This window comes from Odocoileus virginianus, chromosome 16 (genome assembly GCF_023699985.2).
Source record: "Odocoileus virginianus isolate 20LAN1187 ecotype Illinois chromosome 16, Ovbor_1.2, whole genome shotgun sequence".
Taxonomy (NCBI): domain Eukaryota; kingdom Metazoa; phylum Chordata; class Mammalia; order Artiodactyla; family Cervidae; genus Odocoileus; species Odocoileus virginianus.
In genome coordinates, this window is record NC_069689.1 from 5,873,425 (window position 1) to 5,900,819 (window position 27,395).

Sequence of the window (27,395 nt, forward strand, 5' to 3'; positions counted from 1 at the left end):
TTTCATCTTTGTCAGTTTCTGCTTCAAGCATTTTGAAGGTCTGTTGGGATGTTGTCTGAAATAGATTCCAGGGTCTGATTAAGGTTTTAGGGGAGAGGGAGAGGAAGGAGACACTTCCTGACCAGTGCTGTCTCTTTGTCCTTGTGTGTTTATAACTTGGTGTCGTTTCAGTGAGATTTAGGAAAGGAGATAAACACGTCTGTAAATGTTGTGTTTAATTATAAGGACTTATTAAAAGATTACAAACTGGTTTAATGTAGCTTTTGTGAGGATTTGGGGTGTCCATTTGGTCAGTTCTTGTTCTTAGCCAGTTGACAGCATTTGCCACAGTTCACAGTTGATCAGTCCCTCCTCCTTCAAACATCAGCCTCACTTGGCTTCTAAGACACTGTCCTCTGTCTTGTTAGTTCCTCATTTGTAGTCGCCTAGGCTGCTTCTCCCTGCCTTCTGACCCTGGCATGCTCCATCCTGGGTCTCTTCTGTGCATTCACAGCCCCTGCTGTTTGAGGTCACCACCAGTGGCTTCAGAGAGAGCCTCACACTGATGATCTCTGCATTCACTCTGGACCTCAAGTCCAATCACATTTCCCATGCTGACCCTGTGTTTCTCCGTGGACATCCACACGAGCCTATTGCACAACACACCAAAACTAGCTGCTAACATCAGCTACCAAAACCTGCTTTTCCACACGGTATATGATCTTACTTGATGGAGGCTCCACACTTTCAGTAGCTTAAATAAAAAATCTTAGCGTTTTCCTTGGCTCCTCTCTTGCCCTGTTCTGGCGTCTCTTCCCTCAGCACATCCTGTGGGCTCTGCCAGCAGACCCCACATGAAGTCCATGGACAGCATCTCCACCAACGCGTATGGTATAAATTTACTTAGTCAAAGAAGTAAAGTTATAGCATATAAATAAATGCAGCCTTTCTCTACTTTGCTGATACTGTGACTCCAATTCAGTGGTAACTAAGTGCTCCAAAATATAGGTCCTGGAGGACAGACCTTCTTTTAATGAGCAGTTAAGGATCCGTTTTAATCAGCAGGTTGTTTGTATGCAGATATAAATTATCTTCAGTGGGTTAAATATTTTTGCTGAAATATTTTCCCCCTGCCCTTCTGCTTGCTCAGCTCTTTGTCGTGGACTTGCCAGACCTGACTCCAGTCCAGACTGCATGGGGCATGGGGATCAGCGCCCCTACTGTCTGGTCACGGAGAAACCCAGCCCTCTAGGCTGGCGGGGATGCTGCCAGGCTTGCCTCTCCTTCTTGTCAACCGCATACAGTCACGTGCACTCTTGGTGGGGTCTCCTTACTTCTCATAGGAAATACCAGCTCCTGCCCTCAAAGTGGTGGCACCCTTTGAAATGTGCTCCAAGCACTTTGAAATACAGGGACTTATTCTCAGGTCCATATTTTTCTGTGTCATATGTTACCCTCCCACCGACCTGCCTCCTGGGAATGCCTTCCCCAAGCCCCAATCCAAGCAAACCTCCTTGTTCTCTGCTTCCCTTGTCTCCACCTGCTCTCAGCCCTCACTCTTTGGTTCTTTTCTTGTATATCGTCTCCTTCTCTAGGAGGAGAGATTCTTTGAGGAGAGAGATGTTCTCTCTAGTCTTTCTTGTATCCCAAACATGCAGAATGGTTCGTGGCATCTAATACAGAAAAATAGTGGATAGTGAAGACCAGTGCTTTGTGTTCATGGCAGGTGCTGCTGTGGGCAGTTCTCTGTGCCTTGAGTAGCGATGTCTGAGGAAGTGTGTACACTGCGCTCTCCAGGTTCAGAGTCTGCCCCTCTTCCTTTTGGGGAGTGAGGAGGCTGTGGACAGTTACAACTTTTGGTCTGGGGATAAAGTGGGGATATAGCTGAAAAGGAGGAGGAGGCATGCCCGTTTATCTGCTCCCTGATCCGTCTCCACCTGGTTGTCCAGAAAGGTTCCACTGGAGCCAAAGAGCGGGGTCATCCTGGCCCAGGGCCCCCTAGAAGGCTCTTCTGTGGTGTTCGTGAGGGACTCACTGACTTCCTTGGCATGGCGTGTCCTCATTCTAGCACTCAATATCCTGTGTCCCAGGAAACCTCACCCGGGGACACGAAACCCTGGCTTCTGGTGTTGGTACTGAAGGTTGGGTGAAGGGGAGTACAAAGCCTGTAAGATGGTCCCTGCCCCCAAATAGGCGCTGGAAACAACATCATTTTAGCGTTTCATGGGTCCTGTATGGGTTATTTGCCTTCTGTGCCAGTTGTCACTCTTGCGCTGACCGCTGGGGGCACCACAATTTGCAGGTCACAGTAAATCGGCACCGTTGTTGCATCACCCAGCTGGGGAGGTTTAAGTGTGTAGTTAAGGGTGGTGCAACCCAAGCATTAAGAATTCAGTGTTGACTGTTGGTTACCTGTGTGCTTTGTGTGTGCTGCTTAAAGTGTTAAACATTGGGAACATTCTGATCATGCTTTCTAAGGATTCAGATAATTAACATGGAAACAATTGCAATAGCAGTGGCGGCATTGCCCAGACCTCACTGAAAAAGACAGAATGACCATGAAATTTTAACAACAAGCAAAAAGATGCACAGGAACCTGGAGGACTGGATCAGGATGAGCAGGTGACCCAAACAGAGCCTAGAGTGCAGCACCCAGAACGAATTGGGGGCAGGGCACGGAGAAGGGGCTGTGGAAGTGCAGAGGGGGAGCCCACCGACTGGGGCTGGGATAGGCAGGTATTTCCCAGTCAATCAAAAGTCCCCCATCTCTGCTAAAGACACCAATACGCAATTGAGACTAGCTGGTGTGGAAGAATCTCTGGCAGGCCACAGGAATGCAATACAACCTTATTGCCCGACTACTCTGTGAAACTGAGGAAGGTTACATTTCTCAATCCAGAAGTTACAATAATGTGCCACGTGGGAAAGAAAGAGGAAATCTCCCTGGCAGATGTGTTGGGCAGTGTGGCTTAGATCTGATCCTGTCAGGGCTTGTCCAACATCCTGCTTCTGCAGTAGGTCAGGGGTGGTCAGATCAGGGCAGCAGAAGTCTTCTACCCAGCTGTGAGGTGTTTTGATTTGCAAATTGACATTTCAGATCATCTTCATTTCCATGGCTCAGACCATAAGGAGTCTGCCTGCAATGCAGCAGGGTTTGATCCCTGTGTCAGGAAGATTCCCTGGAGAAGGAAATGGCAACCCACTCCGGTATTCTTGCCTAGAAAATCCCAGAGATGGAGGAGCCTGGCAGGCTACAGTCCCTGGGGTCGCAGAGAGTCAGGCATGAATGAGCTACTAACTCTTTCGTTTCCGTGAAGGTTTAAATGATATCTCAGTAAGCAAACAGTGCAGGGTTGTTGATATCTTGTCCTACTCTGTTTATCTGCCTGTTCAGCAGACAGAGCACTTGTGAATCCCAGTTAGTCTGAGTGAAGAAACTGAAATGGTGTCCCATGCTACATTCCTGCACACCTCATACACAACACTCCTAAAAAGATTCACCTGAGATACTTTCCTAATGAAAGTGTTTGGTTACTTTTCAGCTTCCTCAAAATGTTTAGAAGCACTTAGTGCAATGTTTGTATTTATAGAAATGCAAAGAGATTGTCGACCTGATGGCTGGCGTTGTTCTCAGGCATCATGTGATATTAAAACTTTGACCTGACATAAAATAGTATTCCCTGCACCACCACCTGCCAAATTCTCTTTCCAAAGTGCAGATAAAAGGCATGTCCTTCTCTGATTTGGACACACACTGAGGAGGAGAATGGAGAAAAGAGGTCTGAATATTTGTATGCTATTTCTTCAGAACTGCTTAATGGTCTTTGATGATATGTAAAAAACCTAGGAAAAGATGGAGCAACTGCACCCAGTTTGTTTGCTGTTATGTTTAGGTTGAGGCAAAAACTCATATGATGAGAAGATGACTCATTTTTTAATGACTGTTAAAAGTTAAGTCATCAGATAAGGGCAACTTTCTCAACTAAACTAAAACTTTGTTCCCACAAATTCAAATTACATCTTTGCTTTAGAACTATTTTCTCTGAGAGAGGTGTAACTTATCCATTTGGGTAGTTTAAAAATGATGATGGGCTTTGGGAAGCATCACTATGGACAAAGCTAGCAGAGGTGATGGAATTCCAGTTGAGTATTTCAGATCCTAAAAGATGATGCTGTTAAAGTGCTATACTCAATATGCCAGCAAATTTGGAAAACTCAGCAGCGGCAACAGGCCTGGAAAAGGTCAGTTTTCATTCCAATCCCAAAGGAAGGCAATGCCAAAGAATGTTCAAACTACCACACAATTGCACTCATCTCACACACTAGCAAAGTAATGCTGAAAATTCTCCAAGCTAGGCTTCAACAGTATGTGAATCGAGAGCTTCCAGATGTTCAAGCTGGATTTAGAGAAGGCAGAGGAACCAGAGATCAAATTGCCAACATTGGTTGGATCATAGGAAAAGCAAGAGAATTCTAGGAAAACATCTACTTCTGCTTCATCTGGCTACACTAAAGCTTTTGACTTGTGGATCACAACAAACAAGAGATGGAAATACCAGACCACCTTACCTGTCTCCTGAGAAATCTGTATGCAGATCAAGAAGCAACAGTTAGTACTGGACATGGAACAACAGACTGATTCCAAATTGGGAAAAAAGTATGTGAAGGCTGTATGTTGTCACCGTGCTTATTTAACTTATGTGCAGAATACATCATGCGGAGTGCCAGGCTGGATAAAGCACAAACTGGAATCAAAATTGCTGGGAAAAATATCAATAGCCTCAGATATGCACATGACACCACACTTATGGCAGAAAGCAAAGAGGAACTAAAGAGCCTCTTGCTGAAACTGAAAGTGGAGCATGAAAAAGCTGTCATAAAACTCAACATTCAAAAAATGAAGATCATGGCATCTGGTCCCATCACTTCATGGCAAATAGATGGGGAAACAATGGAAACAGTGACAGACTTTATTTCCTTGGGCTCCAAAATCACTGCAGATGGTGATTACATCCGTGAAATTAAAAGACACTTGCTCCTTGGAAGAAAGGCTATGATAAACTTAGCATATTAAAAAGCAGAGACATTATACTTTGCCCACAAAGTCAAAGTCATGGTTTTTCCTATAGTCATGTATGGATGTGAGAGTTGGACCATAAAGAAAGCTGAGTGCTGAAGATTGATGCTTTTGAACTGAGATGTTGGAGAAGACTCTTGAGAGTACCTTGGATAGCAAGGAGATCAAACCAGTCAATCCTAAGGGAAATCAACCCTGATAATTCATTGGAAGGACTGATGCTGAAGGTGAAGCCAATGCTTTGGCCAACTGATGTGAAGAACTAACTCATTAAAAAAGACCCTGATGCTGGGAAAGACTGAAGGCAGGAGGAGAAGGAAGCAATAGAGGATGAGATGGCATCACCGACTCAATGGACATGAATTTGAGCCAGCTCTGGGAGTTGGTGGTAGACAGGGAAGCCTGGTGTGATGCAGTCCATGGGTTCACAAAGAGTCAGACACAACTGAGGGACTGAACTGAACTGAAGAATGATAGACAAGCTTTGCACAGTGGGAGTATCATAACCAGTGAAGTTTACGAGGTGCGATTATTGCTAATTGAAAAAAAAAAAATAGACAAACTTAAATGTAAAACGTAAAACTATAGAACTTCTAGAAAAAAATGTAAGAGAAGATCTTCAGGACTTAGAACAGGGCTGGGAACTCTTAAACTTGATACCAAAAGTGTGATTCATAAGAGGGAAAAATTGATAAGTTTAAATTAATCAAAACAGCCTTTGCTCTGGGAAAGAGTCTGTTGAAAGGATTCAGATAAGCTGTTTACCAGAAAAAAATGTTTGCAAACCAGAAATCCAACAAAGTGCTTATATTTAGACTGTTTAAAGAACTCTCAAAATAACAGAAAAGAAAAATTTGTTGGGAAAATAGGGGAATTTCCTGGCAGTTCAGTGGTTAGGACCTTGTACTTTCAGGGCCAAGAGCCCAGGTTCAGTTCCTGATCAGGAATGAAGATCTTGTGGTGTGGCCAAAAAAAAAACCACACACACCTGACAAGCTGTTTAATATCATTAACCATTAGGGAAATGTAAACTAAAACCATCTAAGATACCATTACACACTTAGTCATCGGAGTGGCTAAAGAGTAACCTGTGGACAGTACTGAAGACGCAGAGCATCTGGATTCCTCAGTCATTGCTGTGAGGATGTAAAGTGGTACAGCTTCCCTGGAAAATAGGTGGGCAGTTCCTTTCAGAACTAAACATGGATTCACTGTAGGGACTCAGCTTTTGAATTCTTGGGCATTTATCCTAGAGAAGTGAGGAGTTATTTCCATGCTGGGATTGGTACACAGACACTCATAGCGGGTTTGCCTATGACGGTATCCTTCAGTGAGTGATGGTTGAGCAGACTGTGATCCATCCATACCCTGGACACCACTCAGCACCAAGAGGGAATGAGCCACTGGGATGTGCAGCTGCTTGCGGAAATCTCAGGGAAACTGTGCCAAGTGAAAAAAGCCAGTTCTGAAAGCTTACATACCTTGTGATTACATGTATGTAATATTCGTGAAGTAATGTAATTACAGAGATGAAGATCAGATCACTAGTTGCCAGGTCAGGGAGTGGGGCACAGGATGGGTGTGGTTATGAAGGGCTGACAGGAGGGAGCCCTGTGGGAAAGGCCGAGTGTGAGTGAATGTCTTGGGGATGGTGGTGGTTGTGGTTAAAGCAAGCAGCATAGAGCAGGCACCCATGCACAGACAGCTCAGGAAATCCAGACAGTCTCTGGTGGTTCAGTGTGCATTTTTGGTAGCAGTGTTGTCCTGGCGATGTGTTTGGTGCTGACCTCAGTATAGGTAGGGTGAAGGCAACATGAAACTTCCCTGTACATTGCTTTGCAGTTTCTCCTGAATCTGTAATTGTTTCAAAATGAAGAGTTTATAAAACAGTGGATCTTTTAGATGTAGCTCATTTGATGAATTTATAGATGCAGACAACCTCATTAACAAGCCTGTAGATAGGAAGTGTGTGGACATTTTTGGAGAGGTGGAAATGAATTACCACAAGTCTGAAAACCTGCTCATTTTTGTTGAGAGGATATTTAGCTTGATGTCATCGCACTGGACTGACACCAGGCATCATTGTCCTGTGGGCTTGACAAAGGCAGACAGATATTACAGGGAAAGGAAACAGTAATGATACTAATACCCTATGGGGTTGTGGAGCAGAAAGGAACAGGACATTTGTGTGTGTGTGTGTGTGTGTGTGTGTGTGTGTGGTAGTTAAATAGTAGTGGCTCAGATGGTAAAGAATCTGCCTTCAATGCAGGAGACCCAGGTTTGATTCCTGGGTCAGGAAGATCTCCTGGAGAAGGAAATGGCAACCCATTCCAGTATTCTTGCCTGGAGAATCTCATGGACAGAGGAACCTGGCGGGCTACAGTCCATGGGAATGCAAAGAGTCGGACATGACTGAAGTGACCTAGCATGCAGGAAGATAACTAAAACCAAAAATAGTCCAAAGGTCCATGAAAAGATGAAAATGATACATAACAAAATATACACTTAACTGAAAAAGAGGCGATAGAGGAGGAATAGAGGAACAAAACACAAGAGTGGTATAGAAAATAAACATCCAGATGGCAGAGATACTTCCAACTAGATAAGTTAAAACACCAAATGTGCATGGATTAAAGACTCCAATCAAAATTCACAGATTGTCAGGCTGGATTTAAAAAATAAAAGCCCATTAGATTCAAAGAGATTGAAAGTAAAAGAATGGGAAAGACATATCATGCAAACAGTGACTGTAAGAGAGCCACAGTGGTGTACTAATTACAAGACAAAATATGCTGAAGGAAAAAAAGTTATTAAATGCAGAGGGACTTAACATTTAAAAAAAACTAAGGTCCATAGCTGGGCTTCCCTTGTGGCTCAGCTGGTAAAGAATCCGCCTGCAAAGTGGGAGACCTGGGTTCGATCCCTGGGTTGGGAAGATCCCCAGGAGAAGGGAAAGGCTACCCACTCCAGTATTATGGGCTGGAGAGTTCCATGGACTGTATAGTCCATGGGGTCGCAAGGGGTCGGACACAACTGAGCGACTTTCACTCACTTCACTCACGCACTCAATGTCCATAGCTAACATTAGAGTTCATTCTTTGTGTTGTACAGTTCTGTGTGTTCTCACAAGCTCATGGTCATGTATGCACCATTACAGTATGATACAGAATAGTTGCACCGTTACAGCCTGCAAAATCTAAATGTTTAATAAATGATTTTAAATTAGCCTAATTGCTGTATCAGAGGACACAAGATACATTTACAAATATTGTTACATATTTCTCATGCATCATTTTACTCCTGTTAATTACTATTGATTGCCACTCAACAAATTCTGTTGTTGTTTTATTTAAATAATAACATTTATATAACAGAAAGAGAAATAATGCAGAATAATATAATTTCCATCAGTACCTACTTTTTAGGTTAAAGCAATAATATGTGTATAATTACTTATTAAATGTTATATTATTATTTTTTTTGTCTATTATTGCTGTGTCCTGGACTGACTGTCTAAAAGTTGGTCATTACAAGAATAACTTCTCTTAGCAATAGTCGGAGAAGCACAAGTTAAGTCCAGCCGGAACTGTGCTTCCCTTGTGGGGGGTGGGGATGGTGAAGAGTAAGAAAGTACTTGGATATCTCTTTGTTCCTCCTGACACTGTCATGTGAGGGGTGACCCAGAGAAACCCAGGGGTTTCTCCCTTAGTAAGAGAGCATTCTGGTTGTAGTACCATATATTAAAGGTATTCTTTTAAAATTATTTTTTTATTTAGCAGAAATTAACACAGTGTTGTAAATCAACTATATTTCAATTTTACAAGTATGCTTGAGTCATCTGAATATGGCCTCATACCTAACAAAAGCAGGAGTATGAAAAAGAAAAACTGGAAAAAAAATTAAAAGACATTATTTCTGGTACATACTAAGAGATATGTAAATTTTTGTAAAAAATTAAGTGTTAGTCACTCAGTTGTGAGATCGCATGAACTGCAGCCCACCAGGTTCATCTGTCCATAGGATTTCCCAAGCAGGAATACTGGAGTGGGTTGCCATTCCCTTCTCTACTGGATCTTCCTGGCCCAGGGATAGAACCTGGCTGGCTCTCCTGCGTTGCAGGCAATTCTTTACTGTCTGAGCCACCAAGGAAGAAATATTTGCTGAGGATTAATGAATGAATGAGTGAAAAGTATGTGAAGTGTTGCTACATTTTCCAATCCAGCTAATTGTGTAGACTGTCTCTAAAAGGGAATTAGGAGAATACAGATTAGAAATCTTTTAAAAATCACTGTTCTTAGTTGATTTAAAATTGATTATATCTATAGGAATATCCTATTCTGTGCTATTTTAGGCACCTGTTCCTTGCTGAATTAGGATATCAGAGAAGTGAATTTGGCTTTGTCAGAATGTTTCCAAACAACCCAGCCAGGAAACCACACCCTTTCAAAACATATACTCTCACACAGAGATTTAAATTAAGCTGGATTTTTATGTGTTTTTTAATTTGCCCAGTTGTTATAAAACTTTTCATTTTATATAAATATATAGTCTCTTGTGGAAATATTAATCACATTTAAGACTGAACTGGTCTAATGTTAGCTTTTCATAGAAACAAAGTATATGGTTTTATAATATGTATATTTCCAAAACTTGCAGGACCTCCAAATAACCACAACCCATGGTGGTCTCATGGCCTCAGGAATGAAAAAGATCTTCAGTTTTTGCCTGTTCAGATCACTGAAAGTCACGGCTGGAAAGGATCTTAGAATTAATCCAGCCCTGCCCCACCCACACGAATCCCTGGGAGTCAGCCCCCATCTCCCACCCCTACTGCTGTGCAGATAAGAAAACCTTAGTCCCAGAAGACCTTTTCCAGATATTTCCATCAGATTGTCTTTGATGCTTTCAGCATGTGTGTCCACACTTTGTTAGCCAAAGAGAACATTTGTTTTAGTTTTAAGTAGAAAGATAATGAGTTAATGGCTTTTCCGAGCCCTTTGTGTGGCTCTTTCCAAAAGAGAAGGCAGAGCTGCCAGGAGCTCACAGCCTCTCCCAGGTGAGGGGTATGTCTGGGGCCCTTAGTTCCTGGTGTACCTTCAGCTCCGCCTCAGATTTCCATGTGTCCTCTGTAAGTGTAGTTTCACAGATAACAAAGCAGCCACCACTTTAAAAAAAAAATTTTTTTAAGTCCATTCTTCCCCAAAATATTGTTAAACCTTGTTGCATAATGTTAATCCAAATCCATAGTTCCATAAAGCTTTTATAGAATTTACTGAATAATAATTTGCTAATTCAAAATAGTATAAAATATGGTTATTTACTTTCAAGATTCTTGTGCTTTAAAAAATGTACTTACAGGAACCTTCCCTAGTGGCTCAGTGGTAAAGAATTTGCCTGCCCATGCAAGAGACACAGGTTCGATCCCTGATCCAGGAAGATCCCACCTGCCACGGAGCAACTAAGCCTATGCGCCACAGCTATTGAGCCTGTGCTCTCGGGCCTGGTAACCACAACTGCGGAGTCCAAGTGCCACAACTGCTGAGGCCTGTGCACCTATAGCCTGTGTTCAGCAACAGAGAACCCACTGCAGTGGGAAGCCTGTGCACTGCAAATGGACAACAGCCCTGGATAACGGCAACTAGAGAAACGTCCACATGGCAACAGTGACCCAGCACAGCCAAAAATAAATACATGAAACACACAAAAAACGCACCTGCAAAAAACCATACTGCACCGTTAAAAATGTAAATGGAAAAAAAAAGAAAAAAAAAATGAAAAAAAAAATAAATGAAGAGACTGGATAAATTAGCATGTAAATGTGGTGGCAAGGGTGTGAAAAGTAATTCTATTGTACTGAAAATAGCCATATTCATCAAGATTAAAGGAGCAAATTACCTTTCAAATGTTTCCAAATAAATAGCTATTATGGAGAAATATTTGGAGAAATATTTAACTATGTTGAAATTTTCTTTTACAAGTACAATATTTCGCTAATGACACTAAGATGAGCTACACAGCCCTTAGGGAGATAATTTTAAAGCTGTGTGATTCAGCTAAATTGATTGTAGTTTAAAATCTTTTCATATTTTCTTTTAGTAAAAAATACCTTAGCTGAAGCATCCCTGTGTACCTCAGTGACTTTGCCTAGTTTATCTGTGACGCCCTGAGCACTCTCTAATTAATCCCATGAATCCATCATCTGCTGGTGAACATCTGTCGTCAAGAGGAGACATGATTTGTTCTTGGAGTTCACAGGGTGAAATCTGCCCTGTTGGAAGGTGGCCCAGATGTGTTCCTGGGTGCCAGGCAGCCCCAGCGCAGCCCTAGGGGGAGGGAGGGTCAGCCAGGCTCTCTCTAGCACTGGCTAGTTGGGGTGTGTCCGAGGAGACAGGCAGGGCCATCTTCGAACCATCCCAAAGACTTTTGTGCTGCATCTGATGACGGTGACCAGGGTCACAGCCAGACCTTTTTAGTCCTGAAAAGAAAAAAAAAATGTTGTCTTAAGTTTATCTGCCATACTTGCCTCTATCTGTGGAGGGACTGATTGGTTTTTAGCTCTCATTATACATACAAAAGGAGGCAGACTACTCAAGCCTGCCCTGTCTCTAGAGCAGTTTCGGTGCATCATTTTCCAGTGCTCTGAAACTCCCATTCAGATACCCTGACGTGCCTTTGCCCCACAGTACTAAGAAGCTGATGATGTTTTGCATATGTATGTGTAGTACTCCTACAGGTTTAGTTTACATATCAGTTTGTCCTTGCTTTGTTACAGGCCACCCCCATACTCAGCATCTTTAAACATAATCATGGTTCTGTGGGCTGGCTGTTTGGGCTCAGATGAGTTGAGTGGTTCCTTTTGCTAGACTCACTTGGGCTCACTCATGCAGATGCCATCAGCCTGTGACTTGGCCGGGACTGTGGGTCTAGAATTTCCTTGCTCATATGTCTGGAGGCCGGCAGACTGTCAACCAGAGCATCTCATTTCTTTCCCCTGTGACCGCTCCAGCAGGCTAACCTGGGTTCTTTTCTGGGGGTTGCAGGGGTGTCTGCAATGAGACAGAGCAAGCTGGGTGCTTTTCAGGCCTCTGCTTGTGCTATGTTTGCCCTTTGAAACAAGTCGTGCTGATGCCCAGATTCAAGGGGGAAAAGAAGGACTCTTCCTCAAGCCAAGAAGAGCTGCCACGTCACATTGCAGTGGGACATCCAAAGGGGTTGGCAGGAATTTATCACAGTTATTTGCAATGTATCTACCTGTGCTGACGGGAGTATTTTCATAACAAATTTCAAATGCATACCAACATTCAGACCTACCCTGAAGTAGAAAGAATAACACATTAAACCTCTTATATGCCCATCATTTGGATTCAACAATTTTCAGTATTTTGCTGCCTTTTTTTGGACCTCTGTTTTAAAAGTTTCCTCTTTGCTGAAGTATTTTCAAGCAAGTCCCATGGTGCTGTTTTAGCTCTGCATGTATCAATGCAGAAAAAGGAGACCTTGCTTAGGTAGCCACCAGCCATGGTCATGTCATGGTATTCTCAGCACTTAGTCCATAATTAGATTTTCCCAGTTGTCTCTTTTTGCAGCAGGTAGATTTGGAAAGGATTCTATCCACATAAAGTCCATAGCAGTCCCAACGTGCTTTTCTTTTCTTTTTCCCTATTGATCGGCTTTGAAGACTGGTCTGTTTTCCTACAAGGAACCTCCCGCATTCTGTTTTTGTGTGGCTGCTTCCTTTTGGGGTCATTTGACGTGCAGGTCCAACAGACTGGTTCCAAATAGGAAAAGAAGTATGTCAAGGCTGTATAGTGTCACCCTGCTTATTTAACTTATATGCAGAGTACATCATGAGAAATGCTGGGCTGGAAGAAGGACAAGCTAGAATCAAGATTGCCGGGAGAAATATCAATAACCTCAGATATGCAGATAACACCACCCTTATGGCAGAAAGTGAAGAGGAACAAAAAGCCTCTTGATGAACGTGAAAGAGGAGAGTGAAAAAGTTGGCTTAAAACTCAACATTCAGAAAACTAAGATCATGGCATCTGGTCCCATCACTTCATGGCAAATAGATGGGGAAACAGTGGAAACAGTGTCAGACTTATTTTGGGGGGCTCCCAAATCACTGCAGATGGTGATTGCAGCCATGAAATTAAAAGATGCTTACTCCTTGGAGGGAAAGCAGACAGCATATTAAAAAGCAGAGACATTACTTTGCCAACAAAGGTCCATCTAGTCAAGGCTATGGTTTTTCCAGTAGTCATGTATGGATGTAAGAGTTGGACTGTGAGGAAAACTGAGCGTCGAAGAATTGATGCTTTTGAACTGTGGTGTTGGAGAAGACTCTTGAGAGTCCCTTGGACTGCAAGGAGATCCAACCAGTCCATCCTAAAGGAGATCAGTCCTGGGTGTTCATTGGAAGGACTGATGTTGAAGATGAAACTCCAATACTTTGGCCACCTTATGCAAAGAGTTGACTCATTGGAAAAGACCCTGATGCTGGGAGGAATTGGGGGCAGGAGGAGAAGGGGGCGACAGAGGATGAGATGGCTGGATGGCATCACCAACTCGATGCACATGAGTTTGAGTAAACTCCAGGAGTTGGTGATGGACAGGGAGGCCTGGTGTGCTGTGATTCATGAGGTCTCAAAGAGTCGGACACGACTGAACAACTGAACTGGACTGAACTGAACTGATGTGCATCTCTAGCATCTCTTGTTTGTGAAAGTTGCCCAGTGGGTGAATTTCATTCAGGGCCACTCCTGGAGCAGGTGTCCTTTTTAAAGAGGACCTCCATGCTTCCAGTCTCGTCACATGAGGCTTGTCTTACTTTCATTGATGCTAATGTTGATGGGTGGGCTGACCCTTTGATGATCATTATACAAATCTGTTATTTCAGTTATTATAAGGCAATGATTTCCTAACTCTGTCATTTCTTCCAGATTTTGTTAGCTGGAGTTTCTTTTATAAGGAACTTTCCCTCATCAATTAGAGTCACTTAGTTATCTGCAGCACGGGGACAGCTGACCCTTTTAATTGATGGCTTACAGAATAAGGAGTTGGTGCACTAGTTATATCCATAGCTACTCAATTCATAGTGGTTTTGGGTATCTCTTTCTTTTTTCCCCTCGTTTTTGATATTATAGCCAGACTTCGAAGATATGAAAGGTTCTAATCCACACCACTGCAATAAAGTGAGTATCATAGTAGAGTCAGACAAATTATTTTATTTCCCAGTGCATACAAGAGATATGTTTACACTATACTGTAGTCTGTGTGCAATAATAGCATTATGTCTGAAAAAACAATGTATATACAATAATTTAAAAGTAGTTGGTTACTAAAAAATGCTAGCCATCCTTGATAGCCTTCAGTTTATAAAAAATGCAAAGTACAGTAACATAACATATGTTTGTATTATGAACTCATCATGGGTTTTAGATATTCAGTGTGTTTCAATCATTTGCGTTTTTTTGAGGCTCAAATTGTTTCATCTTTGGGCCTTGGGAGCTACTTGTTGGCTTCTGTCTCCCTTGGCACCATTACTCCATGAGAGTGCCCTTGCTTTCTGGCACAGTATATCTCAGGATATCTGGGGGAGTAAGTAAGCATTAGTCTTTCAGTTGTGTCCAACTCTGCGACCCCACGGACCATAGCCTGCCAGGCTCCTCTGTCCATGGGATTCTTCAGGCAAGAATACGGTAGTGGGTAGCCAACCTCCTCCAGGGGATCTTCTTGACCGAGGGATTGAACCCACACCTACTGAATTGTAGGTATATTCTCTACCATCTGTGTCACCAGGGAAGCCTGTCTTGTATGTTTCTTGTAATCATCCATTCTTGGATGGAGATTACAGTGTGGGCAGTGGTTGGGCTCATTGCTAGTTTTTATTGTTTTTAGTCCTTTCTCTGGCAAGAGCTGGAAGACACATATATATAGCCAGCCTTCTGTATCTGTGGGCTTTTCGTGTATTCAACCAACTGCAGATGAAAAATACTCAGAAAAAAAATTCCAGAAAGTTCCAGAAGGCAAAACTTGAATTTGCTGCACAGTGGCAGTTATTTACATAGCATTTACATTGTATCGGTATTATAAGCATCTAATTCTGCTTTATTGACTATGCCAAAGCCTTTGTGTGGATCACAATAAATGGTGGAAAATTTTGAGAGATGGAAATACCAGACCACCTGACCTGCCTCTTGAGAAACCTGTATATACAGGCAGGTCAGGAAGCAACAGTTAGAACTGGACATGAAACAACAGACTGGTTCCAAATAGGAAAAGAAGTATGTCAAGGCTATATATTGTCACCCTGCTTATTTAACTTATATGCAGAGTACATCATGAGAAACGCTGGGCTGGAAGAAGCACAAACTGGAATCAAGATTGCTGGGAGAAATATCAATAACCTGAGATATGCAGATGATACCACCCTTATGGCAGAAAGTGAAGAACTACAGAGCCTCTTGATGAAAGTGAAAGAGGAGAGTGAAAAAGCTTAAAGCTCAACATTAAGAAAACTAAGATCACAGCATCCAGTCCCATCACTTCATGGGAAATAATCACTGCAGATGGTAATTGCAGCCATGAATTTAAAAGACGCTTACTCCTTGGAAGGAAAGTTATGACCAACCTAGATAGCATTAAAAAGCAGAGATATTACTTTGCCAACAAAGGTCCATCTAGTCAAGGCTATGGTTTTTCCAGTAGTCATGTATGGATGTGAGAATTGGACTGTGAAGAATGCTGAGCGTCGAAGAATTGATGCTTTTGAACTGTGGTGTTGGGGAAGACTCTTGAGAGTCCCTTGGACTACAAGGAGATCCAACCAGTCCATCCTAGAGGAAATCAGTCCTGGGTGTTCATTGGAAGAACTGATGTTGAAGCTGAAACTCCAGTATTTTGGCCACCTGATGCAAAGAGCTGACTCATTTGAGAAAACCCTGATGTTGGGAAAGATTGAAAGCAGGAGGAGAAGGGGGCGACAGAGGATGAGATGGTTGGATGGCATCACTGACTCAATGGACATGAGTTTGGGTAAACTCTGGGAGTTGGTGATGGACAGGGAGGCCTGGCATGCTATGGTTCATGGGGTCGCAGAGTCGGACACCACTGAGCAACTGAACTGAACTGAGAGGAAATTTAAAGTGTCTGGGAAGATGTGCATTGGTTTATATGCAAATACTGCACTATTTTTTATAAGTGACCTCCATGAATTTTGATATCTGCAGGGACTCCTGGTACACATAAATACATACATGTTTCTTTTTCTCTTAAGTATATTTTAAAAATCAAGTATAATTGAGTTTTTAACTTAAATTAGAATTGCAAAATTTTTATTTAACTTCTTTGTTTTTTATACTCTTCTCTTTTCAATGAAAAGTTTTGGTTAGGGTATGTTAACATACACTAATATGTATTGATATATTAACTAATGTGTGAAAACAAGTATACTAAAGCTAATAATATATGGTATCAGCATTATTACTTTGAAATTGTTATGTATTTACATTTAACTTTGAACTATTATATACATAATGTGATAATGCTAATATTATAGATTATTGTAAATAATAACTAACATATATTAAGTATACTAATAGATAATACACATATAAAACAGCTCATTATTATATATTAGTACACTAGTAAGTCTGTAACAGTTTCCGATTAATGTACACACACAGACATAAATAAAAGTTTTGAAATAATAGTGCTGATATTATTAGTATCAGACTTGTTGTTCATTTGCTAAGTCCTGTCTGACTCTTTGCAACCCCATGAACTGCAGCACACCACGTTTCCCTGTTGTTCACTAACTCCCAGAGTTTGCTCAAACTCATGTCCATTGAGTTGGTGATGCCATCCAAACATCTCGTCCTCTTTTGCCCTCTTCTCCTGCCCTCAATCTTTCCCAGCATCAGGGTCTTTTCCGACTGGATGAAATTTAAGTTTTCTCTGTAATGCCCTTTTCCTTAGAAAATATTCCACTGAGAATTCCATCAAAGTACTTTGGACAAGTCACTGGGAACCATTCTTTTCTTTGTATGGTTAGGGCACCAAATTAATGTATATATTCTCAACCCAGTTGGTTTTCAGTTTTTACAGATGCCTTTTTTCTTCTTGATTTCATTTTTTAAAAATATGTAAAATATTTTTGTTTCCAAAGTCAAAACTACAATATAGAGTCTGCCTAGAAAAGTCTCATGTTACTAGGGTTACCTCCCTCCTCTGAAGGCAAGTCCTTTCATTTGTTCTTAATTTTCCTTCCAGTGTTTCTTTTGCAAATATATTTCCTTTTAGAAATTATCTTAAATAGAAAAAAAATTTACATGTTTTTCAGTGAAGTTCCACTAGCTTTTCTATATTTTTTGGTTATTATTTGTTTTAAAAGACTAGTATTATAAAGGTTTTATCACACCTACCTGTGTCAAGTGTAAAAGAACAATCCAAAAATTCTTTGGCAGATGACACTGTTTAGCTTCTTTTAAGAAATATGTCTGTCTCTTCAGTGAGTTTGGTATGTTCGGGGAAACAGACTGAAAACTAAAATGAAATAGAGAGATTTCTTCTAATTTCCATTTTTTGTCTGAGGCTGAGAAAATATCTCACAGAAGTTCTTTTACAAAGATGACTCTGAGAAAAAGTTCCTTGAATTAAACCATAATGGAAAATAATACGAAATAGAATATATATATGGGTGTTTATATATACCTGAGTATCTTTGCTGTACATCAGAAACACAATACTGTAAATCAACTATGTGAAATGAAAATCACTTAATCATGTCCCAACTGCTTGCAACCCCATGGACTGTGCATTCCATGGAATTCTTCAGGCCACAATACTGGAGTGTGTAGCTATTCCCTTCTCCAGGGGAGGTCTTCCCAACCCAGGGAGTGAGCCCACGTATCCCTCATTGCAGGCGGATTCTTTACCTTCTGAGCTAACAGGGAAGCCCTGGTGTATAGTTGAAGTCAACTATACTTCAATAAAAAAAAATAGCAAGATGAGAAAGACATTTTTTAAAATGTTATTAAGAACCATGAAACTGCAGGTGCACCCTGGGTGTTGTCCTCTTGACTTTTTAATTCATTCTCTGCCTCCTTCATAGTCATGCTCATAGACTTGACCTTGAGAAATTCTAGAGCCTCAAAATTAACATGGCCAAAATTGTGTTCATAAGATTTGGAAAGAAGAAGGCTTGGCAAAACTGGGAGAATATCAGAGAAATTGGAGTTGAAATTGGTAGAACTTGATGCATTTTTATTAATAATGTGAGAAAATTGTTGTTATTATTTGGTTTTAACACATATACCCGAGTTATATAAAATGTTGACATTGGAGCAACTTGGATGAAGGGTATAAGGGAATACTTTGTACCATCTTTTCAACTCTTCTGTAAAGCTAAAATTGTTCCAAATGAAATTTTATTTCACACACACACTTACACACACAGACAGTAAGCTAAAAAGACTTAGAACGCATGAAATACAAAGGGATCCTTAGAGAACTTCAACAAAGTGGTAAGAGAAGTAACCCAACAGAAAAAAGGGATTAAATGAAATGCATGCCAAGTAATATACCATTTTTGTTAACCACACAGGTGAAATGTATAAGGTTAATATCAAGTGTTCATATGGGTGAGGGAGACAGGATAGGTTGATCTAATATTCTTGGTTGGCAAGTTGACAGTATCAGTTTAAAATTTTTATTTTAACTAAGTATGTGCATGTGTGTGCTCAGTCGTGTCTGACTCTTTGCGACCCATGGACTGTAGCCCCCAGACCCCTCCTTCCATGGGATTCCCCAGGCATGAATACTTGAGCGAGTTGTCATTCCCTTCTCGAGAGGATCTTCCCCACCTGGGGATCAATCCTGGGTCTCCACATTGCAAGTGGATTCTTTACCCTCTAAGCCACTGGTGAAACCCTAGATACATTATGGTACATCCATACTGTGGAATGCTAGACAGCCATTTAAAAATCATGAGGTAGATTTTTATTGTTTGACATAATCTCCAAGACAAAAATACTAAGTGAAAAAATAAATTGTAAGATAGTAAATGTAGTCTATCATTTGTTTAAAGAAAACAGGCATTGCTGTATATTTACACGTTTCTTTTTCCATGTATATGCATAAATAAATAAGCAGAAAGCGATCTGGTATATACTCTCTAGTTAGATTTAAATACTGTTATTCTTGGGTAGTGGGAATGGGCAATGTGGGCCAGTTGGACTTTTAACATTTGTCTATAGCTCAAGTCTTTTACATAATTGATCACAGAGATACAGGAGTGGGGCAGGGTGGGGGATGTCTCAGGCAGCTTGTCATGAACAGAGAGAACGCTGTCTAGCAGGGGTGGACTCTGAACTGCTTGTGTCCCTGTGGGGTCCAGTGCAGAGTGAAAATGTGGGATCCTTTGCTCAAAACACAGGACAAAGTATCATTAAAGGTGCAGATGATTTATCATGTATCTTTGTATTGGGCTGGTTTTAGATGCAGAGATCAGAACTTATATGAGTACTTAGCTGAATTATATACTTGATATGTCAGGGCTTGTTCCTGGAGTTGTCTCTCAAGCCAGTAGAAGAGACCAGCCTCAACCAACTCAGGATGGTTGAGGCGAGAGAGGACCCCACTCCCCACTCAAAGGCACAGGGAGCACCCCTGAGCCTGGGGATAATCACAGTCAGGACAGACCCTCATGGACCCTGCGGGTCCCACTTGTCTGCTGGGCCTCCCAGAAGCCCCTTCTCATCAAATGCCTGACTGAAACACCCAGGCTGGGCACAGAGTCTAGGGGAGCCAAGCTGCCACGTCCACAGTGGACAGCAGCCAGCAAGGATCCTTAAATCTCCAGGCTGGGAAGCCCTGGTACCCGAGTGCAGGCTGATCAAGAGGCTCCCCTCCTACCAAGGTGAGCGATGGCTTTGCTTACCCAGGATGCTGTGATACCAGCACTTGCCTATCCCTGTCAGGCAGGGAGGCACAGACTGCCTGGCGAAGCCCTCCCCAGAGGCCACAAGAGCCAGGGCCAGTGTGAGCTGAGGCCCCAGGTCTCCAGGGTGCCCTGCATTGTACCTCAACCTTCAGTTACTAAACACAAGTCCAAAGTGAAAATTGTTCGGAGTCAGAGCATTAAACCCAGGTTGCAGGGCCCTCCCAGTGCTGGGTTGTATAACTGCAGTGCTGGCACACCTAGGAAGGCAGCCTGGGAGGGTCGGAGGGTTTTGTTTTTAAGATGGGAGACACTAGGGGAAGCATGAATTCTGAGAGGTAGACTCCTTTAGCTGAAAGAGGACAAAGGTGATGGTGGGAGAACTGATAGGGCCAACCACCCAAATGGGATTCCTAGCCCAGTGGGAGGGAACGAGGAGAAAAGCAGATGTTAAGAGTGTGTGTGTGTGTGTGTGTGTGTGTGTGCACACGCATGCTCAGTCATGTCCAACTCTTTGAGACCCCATGGACTGTAGCTCACCAGGCCCCTCTGTCCACGAGGATTCTCCAGGCAAGAACACTGGAGTTGGTTGTCATGCCGTCCTCCAGGAGATCTTCCCAACCCAGGAATCGAACCCAGGTCTCCTGCATTGCAGGCGGAGTCTTTACCATCTGAGCCACCAGGGAAGCCCAGGAATACTGGAATGGGTTGCTATTTCCTTCTCCAGGAGATCTTCCCTACCCAGGGATTGAACCCACATCTCTTGTGTCTCCTGCATTGGCCAGCAGAGTCTTTACCACTATTGCCTCCTGGAAAGCCCGGTGTTAGAGTTGGTGTGTCATATTTGGCAGGAAGATGAGGGAATTTCCATTCCTCTGTTTCTATTTTCTCTGTGAAATTTGTGCTTGGGCTGGGAGGGGGGTTTCAGTGATCATGATCATTGGGAGAGTGTAGAAGGCGGGGAACTGAGCTGTGAAGGAGAGGAGATTGCAGTCATGGACTCCATGGGATTATGGAGTGTACAGTGGGCTTGGCTGTGTGACATTCAGGAACCTAAAGAGAGAGACCCTGCCTTGTCCTGCTCAGAGGAAGTACGGCCCCACTCTTCCTTAGGAAGAGCTCTTCCTAGGAAGGATTGTCCTTTATTCTGAATTGAATTTAAAAAGTCCTGTTTTTAGTGTTTCTGTGTCCTTTTAAAAAATGAAATGGTATTGGTGGTATCGCGTAACGTTCTTTTTGTTTTTTTTTTTCCTGTGGCGAAATCTATATAAAACTTAGCATTTTAACCATTTTTAAGTGTACAGTTCATAATGTTAATTTTAAAATGTCTTCACTTTGCAAAATAAAGATTAAAAATTGGTCATCCTATATTGTATCCCAAAGTGGTTTTGTGTGTGTGTGGGTGTGAAATTTTACTGGTCTGTGAAATGTAGAAACGCCACGAGCCTCACAAAGCATTTCTCTGTTTAAGTGTTATACAACTCTTATTGGTGGAGGAAAACTCTGAAGCAATTTTTAAGATACCCTGTGAGTAGAATTACTTATTTTATATTGCTGTTCTGATGCTCTGATAAAATTCTCCTAATTCTAGTATTTTGTGTATATATCCTCTTTTGTGACATCATCGACTGTCTCCTTTTCTTCCGCAGTGCCATATTTCCCCTTTGTATTTCATGTGTAAACTCACCGCTCATACTCTAACACATAAGTTTTCTAAGGATATTTTTGGTAATAGAAACATAAATACACATATATAAAATGTGGGTATAGACACAGTTGTTCACTTGGTCAAAGCCGTTTTAATAAATGGTTCTAAAAGATTAATAAAGATTTTGTACACATCGTTTTCTTTTTTTTCCACTCTGAGCCACAGACACCAAAAGTCTCACAGGAAGTTGTCTTTGTAAGTATTGTGGTTTTTTAGTTTCCTATTCAGTTTGCATTAGATGACCAGAAATAGTCTCTGTAATCGAAAGAGATTCTTGGTTAAAGCTTATTGTAATTCTGAAGGAGACTCAGATTTGCTTGTATTTCTTCTCATGTAGTTGATCCAGAGGAGCTATAACAACACCCATACATAGACATTAAAGTTGTGGTATAATGTGAACCTTTTTTTTGATGTTCAGTGGATAAACTCTTCACTGTTAAAGGGGCAACTATCTGAAATTATGCTTTATGTTTTCCACTTCTAATCAAAGCATTTTCTAAGAAATAAACTGTAAGAATGGAGATAGGTTTTAAATTCTTGACAACTAGGTTTTACCTTTATTTTTACAAATGACAAAAACTTTCCCTTCATTCTTTAGAGAATTGGAAATACATTAAAAAAAGTTTTACAGCTTAATTTAGATATTATAAATACCACTAGAAAAAATTTTAAAGGATACAATTATTGAAGTGTTTTTATTAATTTTTAAAGCATAGTATTCTCAAGTTTAAATTTCTTGCTTAATTTCATTTTTTAAAACCATGGCAAAAATAAAATAAACTAAAATAAACTAAAACTGTCATCAGATATATTAGATTTTTGACATATCATTATGTAATCTAGCATTTAACAGGTACAGTAGGCCTGGTGAAAAGTGACAAATGAGGAAAGAGAAAAGGTCTCTGCCTTTGTTTTAAACGTTTCCAGGTTTAGGTCTGTTAAAGGCATGGTATCTGGTTCTGGGCAGATCATGCTGACTGCATGTCTTATTAAATGGGTAGATTAATAAAGATAACGTGGAAGGTTTTCCACAGTCACCTTTGAAAATAAAAAATAATAACGCCACAAAAAAAAAATATAAGAAATTTTCCATTACACTTCTGAAGTGAATAAATAATACTTTGTCCAAAAACAAAAGTCACATCCAACATGACTTTAAAACAAAAGTGACTAATCATTTCTTTGGGGGTAGGACGGGGAGAGGGAGAGAAAAGAGGAAGGATTTGATTTGCAGCACGCTTTTAGTTCCATAAAAGCGGGAGACCTGGGTTCGAGCCCTGGGTTGGGAAGATCCCCTGTAGAAGGGAACGGTTACCCACTCCAGTATTCCGGCCTGGAGAGTTCCATGGACTGTATAGTCCACGGAGTCGAAAAGAGTAGAACACGGCTGAATGACTTTCACTTTAGTTCCGTAGCTTCAGGTTGCAAAATGTATGGTATTTTAGTTTGAAATTTTAATTCATTTTTATGTATGAGAGGCAGGTATTTCTTGGTTAAGTTAGATTTTCCCTACAGTTGAATTCTAAAGAGGAAACCATTGTTTCTGCTTTTTCCATTTCTTATGTACCTTTTGCGGCACTGTACTAGGTTCTTTGGGCTTCCCTGGTGGCTCAGATGGTAAAGCGTCTGCCCGCAATGCGGGTGACCCGGGTTCGATTCCTGGGTCAGGAAGATCCCCTGGAGAAGGAAATGGCAACCCACTCCGGTATTCTTGCATGGAAAATTCCATGGACTGAGGAGCCTGGTAGGTTACAGTCCATGGGGTCGCAGAGAGTCGGGCACGACTGAGCGACTTCACTCACTAGGTTCTTTAGGAGGTTACCATTTGAGAGCTTTACGTTTTACAGAGTGGAGAACAACGAGGGCGGGAGAGGGTTCTGAAATACTCTTTGGTGTTTAGCGAGCCCATCTGCACTGCGGGTCGGTCCCCTGGACTGTGGACCCAACGTCCTCGCGACTCTGCCCGGCGCGACCCCTTCCCTCGCCAATGAGAAACCAATATTTTTGATGCCAAAAATATGCGTTTGGGATCCCTGTCTACATGGGCTGTTGAAGGTGGTGCGGGATCTCTCTCAAGGCCTCGTGTGGGTGGGTCCTCGGGTGCCCAATGACCCCGTGACCAGTGTTCGCGGGGCAGTCGGTCCGTCCACTACGACAGCCTGGAAGCACTTTCCAGCGAGGATCAGGCAGGCGGGCAGTGGGGGTCTTGGCCAGGGGCGTCTCTCTCCAAGTCGCAAAGGCTGGATATGCGGGGGCTCGCTCCTCGGGGGCGCTTTCCGCCGAACCCGTGCTGCGAACAAACAGGAAACTCCGTATCCAAGTTACTTCGGAAACTGGGCTTTTCCTTCCGCGACAGGGGTCGCATCCGGACAGGAAGCGGACCGGCCGCTCGCCCCGCGCCCTCGTGGCCCCGCCCCTCCTGCTACGGCCCCGCCCCCGCCGATCGCACCGCCCCAGCCCCCACCCCCAGGCCGGGCATGCTCAGTGGGCCGAGCCGGGCCGGGCCGGCAGGTTTGCGTGGCCATCCGCGGTTGCCGGCGCCGGCTCAGCCCGCCGACGCCACGTCCCGTTGCTGCGGCTCGTTCCCGGAAAGTTACGTGCTAAAGCGTCCCCCGAAGAGCCGGCGGGCGGGCTGCGGGCGGCGGAGGCCCCGAGGCATCCGGGCGGCGAGCCGACTTGCCCGTGGCTTGGCTGCGGGCGTAGCGCTCGGAAGGAGGCGCCGGCCGGGCGCACCCCGCGGGGAGCCCCGGGCGGGGCGGGCTCGGCGAGGACTTTTGTCCGAGTTGAGTCCCCTCCCTGTAGGCTGGGCCTCTCCGGCGCCCCAGCCCCCGCCCCGCTCGCTCCCGGGAGATGTTTATCTGGGCCGCGGCGTGAGGAGCCGGCGGCTGGCGGCGCGGAGTCTCGGGTCCGAGGATCGTTGCGCGGCGCGGGAGAGACAAGATGTCCGCCAGGGCCGCGGCCGCCAAGGTGAGCGCTGCGGGGAGCGTCCGCTGGGGGCCCTTCTCCCAATTCCCGCGGGCTGCCGGGCTGGCCGTGGAGGGGCGGGCGGCGGGGCCGGGGCCGGCGGGTCTCGGGCAGGTGCACTTCGGCGGCGTCACTACCCGGTCCCGGCTCCAGCCCCGGCCCGCGGCGGGAGGGAGCCGGGCGGGCGGGGACGCGCAACAGGTCCCGCCGGGAAGCGGGGCGCGGCGGGCGGGCCGGGGCCACCCTGGCGGCTGCAGTCTTTGCGGGAGTGGCTGGTCCCTGGCGAAACCTTGTGGTTTCGGTCTGATGTCACTGTCGCTGGTATGCGCGCGGCCGCGACATGGCTTTGGAACGGCACTCGGCCCCTTTGGAGTAGGTTGGATCTTTTCGCTGTTTTATTTATTTAAGGTGACATTGGAAAAACTAACTTCCTAACACTTTTTAAGAGTTTAATTCGAGGTACACTTTAAAAAGTACCGCACAATGCCCTTAAAAATGGACAGTGAACTTTTAAAAATAAAAGTTGGCAAAGACCTGTGGGTTCGTTAAAAAAGTAACGTTTTCCTATCAGTTATTTCATATGCTTTGAAGTACTGTGCCATTTTCTCAGTGCTTTGAAGCCAGTTTGTATGTTACATGAAAAAGCTCCTAAAAATAAGTTAATATTCTTTTTCTCCTTCTGTACAGCTTAATCTTTTTCACCGTAAACGGTTGCGGGAATACAGAAATATGAAGAGTAAAAATCTCACTTAAAAATCAATTTATTTAAGTAATATTGCTTAAGCAGGTGCTGGCTTCATGTTTTTGTTTTGTTTTTTTCTTTTCTGTTTGAGATGTTTATTCATGACATCTTGGACCAGTCATAATTAGGCCCTAAAGTTTCTGAATTCAAGACTTTGTTTTTTGGCTGGCAGTTAGCGGTTACGTTTAGCAGTGAATAAATTCTTGTAAGGAATTTAGTGTGCTCTCTTTAAGAAAACTTTTATGTGTACCTTTTTGCTCTACATTGATAAAGACCAATCTAAAGGTAAAACTTGATCTAAAGATTTAGAATAAACGGCAAATTTTCTCATGATTTTAAAATAGCCTTACACTATTTACTTTCCTGGGACTTGCTTTCCGGGGAGGAGAGGCTTTGTTTCCATATTATAGAGAATGCCACTGTGTTCTTGTAGTGTGCTCTCTGGCACTTGATAGCCAAAAAGGATATTTCACTTACGTAGGGAAATAAGTTTTCAGTGGATTGCCATAGTAAAATGATGCTTTAGAAGGAGTCATACTTTTCCTCATGAATTATGGTGTTGAGATTTTATGGCATATTAACAAGTATCACTAGTTAAACATTACATTTTAGGGACGTTTGCATTCTTAAAATATTTGAGTTAGAATGTCAGTTGAAAGCTTATTTTTCTAAAATGCTGTGTTTTGGGATCACCGTTAAATCTTATATAGAGAAAGGCCGTAAAAGATGGGGGAAATGAAATAATATTCAACCAAGTCACATTTAATTTTCTAAGATGATTAAAATGCTTAATAAGAACCAGGCTATGAATGTACTCAATACTTTACATGTGATATTTTTGTTTCCCCCACTTCTGTTTAAAAAAAAAAAACATTAATTTGCAGCTTGCTTTTCTGGCTTTTAGCATAATAGTTTGTACAACTCTGCTCTAAGTCAGTATCTTTGATTCTGTATTCTTTGTAATGATTGAATATTTTTCCATTCCATGAATAGGCTGCAGATGATTACTGATACACATTTAGCTTGTTTCCAGGATTTTGTAATAAATAGCCTTTATTTTTCTGCATGTGTGTGGTATTACTGTGTGTCACGTTGTTAAAATGGAATTTCTGGGTCAAAGGGTATGTATGTGCATTTAAAATTCTGATATATGCCACTAAATCTTTCTCCAAAAAGGTTGTGAGTGAAGTGAAGTCACTCAGTCGTGTCGGACTCTTTGCGATCCCATGGACTGTAGCCCACCAGGCTCCTCTGTCCATGGGATTCTATTCTCCAGGCAAGAATACTGGGGTGGGTTGCCATTTCCTAGGAATAAATACAGCAATTGTTGATAACTTAACTTTAAAGGACATAAAACTTAAGTAGGTGGAATGAGAAAATATAGTCTCTGAATGGGGAGGATATCGTAGAAAATATCACATTTCCTAGAGTTGGAGTATAAATGTTAATACAATTCCAAATAAAATTCCAGCGTGGTATTCTGGAAAACTTAATGTGTCGATGAGAAGGTTTATCTGATAAAATAAGTAGATAATTGTGAAAGTTCAGAAAAAGAAGCCCTATTAGAAAATCTGATGTGTTATAAATTCAGAGTAATTTGAAGCAGTGCTTTAGTGCAGGAATAGACATTGGCATTGCAGAGTCCAGAAACATCTGTGTGTTTACGAGTTTTTAGTAATTATGGTCATCAGCATTTAATGTTTGTTAGCTATTGTTCTAAGTGCTTAACGTGAATTAACTTTTAATTCTTATAGTATCCCTATGAAATGAGCACTACTGTTATCCCCAGTTTATGGATGCAGAAATTGAAACAGATAAGGTAACTTGCCCAAATTCACCTAGTCTACAGGAGAGGAAATTGAGACTGATAAAAATAACGGGGTAGATTTCTGGAGAAAGGATGTCGGTATAGGGTGTTGGGACTGTTGACTATCCTTTGAAAATATATATGTTGTTTCTGCCCTTAGGCCATCCCCCTCCAAAA

The 27,395-nt window shown here is 42.5% G+C and overlaps 1 protein-coding gene and 1 pseudogene across 2 annotated transcripts in view; both read left to right on the top strand.

Moving 5' to 3' along the window:
- Positions 1-27,395, top strand: part of TJP1 (tight junction protein 1) — a 341,213-nt gene that overhangs the window by 201,815 nt on the left and 112,003 nt on the right. The window lies entirely within an intron of this gene.
- LOC139038881 (U4 spliceosomal RNA) lies at positions 5,537-5,655 on the top strand (annotated as a pseudogene).